Genomic DNA, 9,376 nt, shown 5'->3' on the forward strand with positions numbered 1-9,376 from the left:
AGTTTAAGGCATGCAGTCACATGCAAGACAAACTTTTCAACAAAAGATGAAATAGTGAAACATGTATACCAGTGTGATTAATAGCAAGATCAACAATGATAAACACTATCTTACAAAAACAATTATTGATGGGATAAACACAACTATATTTCATCATTCAAATGTGCCAATAAAGTTCCCATTTGACATACAAGAACTCCAGTTCAAGTCTACTTCATAGATTGTTTGTTATCAATTTTCACTTCTTATGTGGCTCATGCTGAAAATAAAATGTAATGTAGTAGTTGTACAAAGATGATCAACTGTAATTACAGTGGTAGTTCCGTAGATACACCAGATGCTTCTACCCAGTTGCCAATTATATTCAACCTGCAGTCAAGTTGCCAATGTGACACACCAGGTGCTTAAACATAAGTTTTTAGTGCGTCTGTTGTCTACTTCAAATCTAAGGCAGCTCATGGTATCCGATCAGCACAATTGATGTACATGTACAAGAAGAGGGCATCAATAAAATTTTGTTTTATCTATAGGCATCATGATTTTATATCTAAAAGGCAGCAGCAACCACAAAAATCATCTTCATTAAAAATATATACCTGGTGCGTATTGATATGTAAATCCTAGTTCTACGATGTGGGATGAGCTAGTATACAAATCAATGATCTCATATTATATTACTGTTTATCTCGTACATAGTCTGATATAACCCTACTACATTAGACACAAGTAGAGAAACAGCAGAGCCTAGCTAACAACAGAAATTTCATAAAAATGGTTAACACCAGAAATGGCATTCCATCTCCTGCAAGCTTACTATTTCCTGACGCATACAAATGATCCTTTCAGTAACTGACGAATACGCAGACGACCTTCCAAGACCACAGCAATCATAACATGTGGAAAAATCAGTCACACCATGCTGGACTGAATAACTGAAAGTGAGAAAAAAAAATGGCTACAAGACAACTGAAGGCATGCAATCGGCCATCTACTTTCTGTCACATATATTTATTTCAAACCCTCCCACATTCAAGCACTTGCATGACAACTCCTCAACAAACAGATAGAAATAGAATAGTACTACTTATACTACTTATTTTATAAGGTACGATAGATATTGTAGATTTACGGTTAATACCAAGATCAGCAGGGATTAAAAAAAACTCAAATAAGTACCGACCGACCAAATAGAACTGTATTACTCCCCAAATCTGCCCAACTAAATTGCTTGTTTGCCATAGTCTCCAACTCAAGTATACTTTGTACTTTGTTTGTTGCCAATTTCCACCATGTATGTGGCTTGTGCTGGGTATTTAATTGTGTGCAGGTGAACAATAATACACTACAATGGTAGTAACATAGACACCCGCAGTTCAATGATAACATACAGACATAAAAGACAACAAGACTATAAGTTCATAAAAAAGTTCAGTTGATAGTTAGCAGTTCAGAAGTACACTGGTTATTCCTATGAAAAATAATTGGATTTAGGAGTCCTGGAATGTTAAAACGAGCAGACGAGAAAGCAGTTACCTTCAGCATAGAAACTTGGGGTCGGTGGCGAGGCGTCGCCAGTGCTTGGAGACGATGGATGCGCGCAGGAGATAGGGCGGGTGCGGCGGGAGGCGGAGCATGATCTCGTGGAGGAGGTCGTCGTCTTCCAGCGGATGCGCCGATACCGGCGACGGCGAGGAGGGTCGGGGGCGGCGGCTACTGCTGCTGGCCATTGCGGACTTCTACTGGGTTGGGGACTGGACTGGACTACTGGAGACTGCGGGTTTCTATTTTTTTTGGCAAAAGTCTGTTTTAAACCTTGAATTCATAGGCGAAGTCTGAAACAAACCCCAAACTCCTAATCCCTGAAAATAGAACCCTGAACTATTTGATCCTAGCCAATCCCGGCAGATTTTTGTTATATGCTCGTTTGGTCATCGGGATGCTGACGTGCCACTGGGAAATAAGGATTAGGGAGGATTAGGATGCCACGATGGCCTGAAGGTGGGACCTGAGTGTGTGCAAGTGGTCGTGCGCTTTCCTCTACCCGTCTGTCCCACAGGAAACAGAGAAGTCATCTCCTTTATTCCTCTGTTCCCGTTCAAAACCAGTGGGGAAGAAATTGGGGATTGGAATGGAATTGGTTGCCACCAGTGAGCGAGGAGAGGCTGCCGAGGTGTCGTGTGGAGTCGATTCACAGTCCGTCACGGTTTCAGTGAGGCGGAGGAGATACGGGCCAGGACGGCGCGACGCCCTGCAGGACGGCGCGAAGGGGAGAGGAGCCGAACCAGGGCCTCGCGGCGGAGAGAAGAAGGAGGCGCGGAGGCAGTGGAGGGCGAGCTCATCGCAGTGGCATAGGAAGCAAGGTCGTCGCGGCGGCAGAGGTGAGCAACAGTATTGCTTCCAACACACGATGTTGCTGCATGTAGATAGCAGGTTTGTACTACTGGTGCCAAGACAGTTTTCAAACTCATAGGGTCAGATTAGAGATTAGAGAGAAGAAAGAGAAATAGAATGTGCATGAGTTGTTCGGTGCAATGAAAATGTACTGGGGTTGTCTCCAAATGCAACGACTGAAATACTGAATATTTCAGTAATGTTCTGTGTCTAATTGTCTCCAAATGCAATCACAGTTTTTGCAGATTTTGAATTATGCTCTATGTAAAAGATAGTCACAAGCATTCATTCCCATGCGAAGCAGTAGGCTAGTGCTAATTTAGTGTTGTATGAATGAAAAATAGGGGTAACAACACCTATGCACGCATCTAATTTGCTGGGCATGCCAATTTGCTGTATACGCATATCTACCAGTATCTTCTCACTATTATATACACATAGGAGCATTAATACTATATTATTGCTTGTTTACATAGATGCTTGGCAGGAAATGATTGGACATTCTTCTGCCCCTCAAAGCATTGATGTACACGGGTGTGGTCAGTGACATGAGATGAATAACAGAGCATGCCACCAACAGGTGTGTACATTCCTTGCAAATATTTTGCTGTAGCTGCCAAAACCATGGGAGTGTAGAATTGGTTAATTATGGTCTTCTAGTACCATCGTTGAGGTGCGACAAATAGAATTGAATTTCAACGTCAACTAGACATTAATTAAGAGGACATATCATTCATCATGTGCAAACAAAAAAGAACCACAAAAAGGAATTTCAACATCAGGATCCAAGAAATAGAATTTAAATCATGCCTATCAACTAGAACTTCGACATCATGACCTAGAAAACATAACCTCGACATCATGTTTACTACAACGATCACTTCTTTTGCTTCTTCTTGGCTTGCATGTTCTGTTGTTTGATACCTTTCCTCTTTCCTCTACCAGACTCTTGTTGGCTTGCACTAACATGTGCATCTGTTTGTGCTTGCTGCACAATGAAAATAAAATAAAAGAAACAGTTTGAGACCTTAGCACAAAGAAATCAGTGAACATTAGGAATAATGCTCGATTTACCTCATTTGCCTTCATTTTTCTTCCAGCCTTGGCAAGGAAAGCATTCTTTTTTTTCCCTCTGTCAGGATTTGCTTTGCAAGAGCTCTTATTATGGCCACTTATACCGCAACTACCACACTTAATCACAACACCATGCTTGCTCATCTTTTTTCCTTTAGGTGCTTCACCTTCTTCTCTCTTTCGGTCATTCTTCTTTGGCCTACCAGGCATTCTGACATAACCAGGTGCCACTGGCCTTGGGTTCTGAGACACTGGCCATTTTTCCTCCCCCTCTACAGGTTGCAAGCAGTGATCATAAATTTTCTTGAACTCCTCAATTGAGTAGCAGTTGTCAATGAATGCATCAACATCTTTACCACATTTATAGATAGCACTTACAGCATGGGAGCATGGTAGCCCTGCCAACTGAAAATACCCACAAGAACATGTTCTCTTCTCCAAGTTCACAGTGTACCTCCTGCCTCTTCCCGTTAAAAGCTTCACCTCAAACCCCTCTTTGCCATTCCATAACACATCCATAAATTGTGTCCTCTGGATAGCCACCTTGAGCTTTTTGAAAATGTTAGGGCAAATTGTACCATGCCACTTCTCACACTTGGTTCTATTTTCTTGAATTCTATTCATTATTTTGTATCTAATCTTCTCAAGCATAGAGATGATAGGATAGAATCTAGACTCAACGATTGCATGGTTGAATGACTCACACAAATTGTTGTCTACAGACTCACACATGGATCCAACTTCAAAATATGCTCTTGCCCAATGTCTTGGCTCTGTATTCATGATGTCTTTGGCACCTTGTGGTGTTTCAAGTGCAAGCTTGGCCTTGTAATAGTTGAAATCTTCTTTATTTGAAGCCTTTGCAATGGCCCAAATTTTTTTTTGTAAATCATGTCCTCTATGTTTCTTTCTCCAGTTGGCATAGATGTGCCTAGCACACATCCTATGTTCGGCCCTTGGAAGATAATTTCTCATGCTATTAATCAATCCCTGCATACAAGTACATATGGCATTAATTTTCATTTAATATTGACATTACAAAAAAAATACGGCAGTGATATTCATACATGACATAATTGAGAATGTTCACCTTTTGTTGATCAGAAATGAATACCCAGCCAGCTCCATCATCATTTATATTCAAGTCCTTGATCAACAAGCCAATGAACCACTCCCAGTTCTCTGTAGTCTCTTTCTCCACTACCGCCCAAGCCACGGGGTACATTTGGTTATTAGCATCTCTTCCAATAGCACATAGAAGTTCACCTTGACATGCTCCTTTGAAGAAACAACCATCAAGGCCAATAACTTTTCTACATCCAGCTTTAAATCCATCCTTCAATGCCTTAAAGCAGACATAGAATCTCTGAAAAATATTTTTGTCCATTATACTAGGATCCAGGCACACAGCAACGGTGCTTCCAGGGTTGCTCCTGAGCAGCTCCAACTGGTAATCAAATACCTTAGTATACTCTCCTTGCAACCCTCCTAATAACTTGTCCATGACTATCTTCTTTGCTGCCTTACATTTTGATGTAGACACATCAGCGAAGAAATCCTTGAGAACAGTAGACTTAATGCTATCAATCTTCCATGTTGGATTAGCCAAGATAAAGTGTTCATATCTCTTAGCTATCACTTTGGCGGTTACTAACTTGTTGTCTCTATTTGGGGCACAATGGTGTTCAAATTCATAAGTAATCACCTGAAACCTGGAACATCTGCTAGTCTTTGCGCCATATATAAGCCATGGACAACCAGGCCATCCACATTTAGCTCTAACTCGGTCTTCTTCTGACTTCATGAATAAAATGCTTCTATACGTGACTAGCCCATACTTTGTTAGAGCCTTTCTCATGTCATTCTTACTCCTGAAAACCATTCCAAGACTAAAGTGTGGAACTTCTGATTTCGGATTATATCTTACAAACCTGCTCTTCCTCCTCACAGTATGACTTTCTTCATCCGTGGCATCATCATATGAAAAATCTTCTGACCCCGAGTCAAACTCATGCTCAATGTTCTGCTGCTTGATACGTCCAAATTGCATCACTATTTTATATCATAATTTGCCGTTATTCATTGATATATTTCATATTGGGACACAATACTTATGTTATTTCATCTATTTTGCATGTTTCATGATTATTTGGAGATCGAGCACCGGAGCCAGGATTCTGCTGGAAAAAGCACCGTCGGGATGCAATATTTCGGAAGATCAACTCGTGGAAGGGAGTTTTACCAAAAATCCTATTTTTCCGGATGACGAAGGGAGCCGAAGGAGGGGCCGAGAGGACCCGGGGTGGGCCCACACCCTAGGGCGGCGCGGCCCATGCCCTGGCCGCGCCGCCATGTAGTCTGGGGGGCCCACGACCCCTTTCGCCTCCTTTTTTTCGCGAAACCCTTCGTCCCGAAGACCTAAGCCACAGAGGAATCCTCACGAAGGGTTACAGCCCGCCTCGCTGGGCGGAGAACACCGGAGAGAAAAGAGCTCTCCGACGGGCGAGGAATCCGCCGGGAAATTCCCCTCCGGAGGGGGAAATCGACGCCATCGTCATCGCCATCGAGCTGGACATCATCTCCATCACCATCATCATCATCCCCACCATCATCACCGCCATCTCCTCCGCAGCACCTCGTCACCGCCGTAGCAATTTGGGTTTGATCTTGATTGTTTGATAGGGAAACTCTCCCGGTATCTATTCATACTTGTTGTTGATGCTATTGAGTGAAACCATTGAACCAAGTTCATGTTCAGATTGTTATTCATCATCATATCACCTCCGATCATGTTCCATATGATGTCTCGTGAGTAGTTCGTTTAGTTCTTGAGGACATGGGTGAAGTCTAAATGTTAGTAGTGAACTATGGTTGAGTAATATTCAATGTTATGATATTTAAGTTGTGGTGTTATTCTTCTAGTGGTGTCGTGTGAACGTCGACTACACGACACTTCACCATTTATGGGCCTAGGGAATGCATCTTGTACTCGTTTGCCAATTGCGGGGTTGCCGGAGTGACGGAAACCTAAACCCCCGTTGGTATATCGATGCGGGGAGGGATCGCAGGATCTCGAGTTTAAGGTCGTGGTTAGATTTATCTTAATTACTTTCTTGTAGTTGCGGATGCTTGCAAGGGGTATAATCACAAGTATGTATTAGTCCTAGGAAGGGCGGTACATTAGCACGAGTTCACCCACACGACACTTATCAAAACAATGAAGATTAATCAGTCGTATGTAGCGAAAGCACTAGACTAAAATCCCGTGTGTCCTCGAGAACGTTTGGTCATTATAAGTAAACAAACCGGCTTGTCCTTTGTGCTAAAAAGGATTGGGCCACTCGCTGCAATTATTTCTCACGCATTTTACTTACTCGTACTTATTTCATCTCGTTACATCAAAACCCCTCGAATACTTGTTTGTGAGCATTTACGAGTGAAACCTTCATCGAAACTGCTTGTCAACACCTTCTGCTCCTCGTTGGGATCGACATTCTTACTTATCGAAGATACTACGATACACCCCTATACTTGTGGGTCATCAAGACTATTTTACAGCGCCGTTGCCGGGAGTGAAGCGATATTGGTAAGTGGAATTGGTAAGGAAAACCTTTACTTGTTTGTGCTGATTTTATTTACTGCTCGCTGCTATAAGTCATTATGGAGAGATCTTCTCTTCGATTTCTATTTGGGAAATCTACTACTACCGCAACGGTAGTGGATGAGGCGCCAGGTGAGGAAGTAATACCATATAAAATACCTACGAAAATTATTGAACATGTTATGGATAACCGCTATGAAGGGGATGGAACTGTCCATCCTGGTGATCATTTACTTGTTTTTGCATGAATTATGCGGGTTATTCAAATGTGCAGGTATTGCTATGAATGAAGTTAGGAAGAAGCTATTCTCTATATCAGCTGTCCGGTAAAGCGGCGCATTGGTATAAATTGCTGAAGAATGGTGATTCTCTTGATCTGGGAGGACATTGTGCCTTTATTCTATTCCAAATTTTATCCTCCAAGTGAAATTCACAAAGATCGGAACCGCATATATAATTTCTGGCCTCATGATGGAGAGAGTATTGCCCAAGCTTGGGGGAGATTGAAGTCTTTAATGCTCAAATGCCCCATTCATGAGCTTCCTGGTAATATTATTATTGATAATTTCTATGCAAGACTTTCTTTTCAAGACAAGACCTTGCTGGATACTTCTTGTTCCGGATCATTTACACGCAATAAAGAAGAGTTTAAAAGGGACCTTCTTGATCGGATCCAAGAAAATACCGAAGGTTGGGAGAACGACAAAGATAGAGAATCAGGTATAATTTATGATTATAAATGCATTGAAGCTTTTATGGATACTGATACATTTCGTAATATTAGTGCTACATATGGTCTTGATTCTCAAGTCGCTGCAAACCTTTATAAAGCTTTTGCCTCTCATTATGAATTGCCTAAGAAGAATTTTGATAAGTATCATGAACCGTATAAAGATAAAATTGATTCATCTATTAATAAATGTGTTGTAATTGAAACTGCTGATCGTGTTATTCCTGAAGCTTATATTGAAAAAACTCCTTTTCCTGCTAAAATGAAAGAGTACTCGTTATAAATAGTGCGGTTCATAAAAGTGAAAAGAAACCTAGAGAACCTCGAAGAACAAATAAAAGTTGAACTCCGTTGTTGCAATTGTTAAAGATCTTGTGACTGAAAATGTTGAGGATGGTCATATTATTTTCTCGTGAAGATGCTTCTAATATTGTTTCACATCCTAATAAACCCAAACAAGCTAGTGTTCCTATGCTATCCGTTAAAATTGGTGATCATTGCTATTATGGTTTATGTGATATTGGTGCAAGTGTTAGTGCTATACCTTATGAGCTTTACACGGAGATTATGCACGAAATTGATTCTTGTGAACTTGAAGATATTGATGTGGTTATTCAGCCGGCTAATAGAGAAACTATTTCTCCAATTGGTATTGTTCGAGATGTGGAAGTTCTATGTGGTAAGATTAAATATCCTGCCGACTTTTTGGTACTTGGTTCTCGTTTGCTAGTGACTATTGTCCTATCATTTTTGGTAGACCTTTTCTAAATACTTGTGGAGCTATTATAGATTGCAAGAAAGAGAAAATTTTGACTAAATTTGCTGGTGAATCTTATGAGTTTAACTTTTCCAAATTTACCAAAACTCCTTATAAAGCTGATTTGCCTAGTAATGATTTTAAAATGGGCAGAGTGTGCATCTATTGTTCTTGTTCCTAATAATCCTTTGCAGCAACATTTGGAGGATAGCGAGAGTGAAGTTTTTAGGAAAGAAAGAGATGAGCTTGAGGAGATTTTTCTTCGCCAACCTATTCTCAAGCATGATTTACCGGTGGAAGACTTGGGTACAACACCGCCACCAAAGGAAGATCCTGTTTTTGATTTAAAGCCTTTGCCCGATAATCTTAAATATGCTCATATTGATGATAAGAAAATATATCCCGTTATTATTAGTTCTAAGCTTACGAGTTTGAAGAAGAAAGATTATTGCAAATATTGAAGAAACACCGAGGTGCTATTGGCTATACTCTTGATGACTTGAAGGGGATTTCTCCCTCTATATGCCAACACGCCATTAATATGGAAGATGATGCGAAGCCTGTTGTTGAACCTCAGCGTCGTCTAATTCCCAAGATGAAGGATGTGGTAAGAAATGAGGTATTACGACTTCTTGAAGCTGGTATTATATATCCTATTGCCGATAGTAGATGGGTTAGTCCCGTGCATTGCGTTCCTAAGAAAGGAGGAATGACTGTTGTGCCTAATGATAATGATGAGCTCATACCTCAAAGAGTAGTTGTAGGGTATAGAATGTGCATTGATTATCGAAAAGTTAAGGTAGTGAATACAGACTATTACCTT

At 40.9% G+C, this 9,376-nt stretch overlaps 1 long non-coding RNA gene across 2 annotated transcripts; it reads left to right on the forward strand.

Annotated features, from left to right (window-relative positions):
* The first annotated feature begins 2,078 nt into the window (after positions 1 to 2,078).
* On the forward strand, positions 2,079 to 4,978 carry LOC124659571. 2 transcript variants are annotated; one of them, XR_006989625.1, is made up of 3 exons: positions 2,079 to 2,378; positions 2,868 to 2,971; positions 4,188 to 4,978. It is a non-coding gene; the product is annotated as an uncharacterized LOC124659571 (long non-coding RNA). The 2 variants fall into 2 exon arrangements; XR_006989624.1 differs by lacking the exon at positions 4,188 to 4,978 and having other exon boundaries at positions 2,868 to 3,058.
* Positions 4,979 to 9,376: the final 4,398 nt, after the last annotated feature.

The sequence above is a fragment of the Lolium rigidum genome, chromosome 6 (assembly GCF_022539505.1).
Source record: "Lolium rigidum isolate FL_2022 chromosome 6, APGP_CSIRO_Lrig_0.1, whole genome shotgun sequence".
NCBI classification, from domain to species: Eukaryota; Viridiplantae; Streptophyta; class Magnoliopsida; order Poales; family Poaceae; genus Lolium; species Lolium rigidum.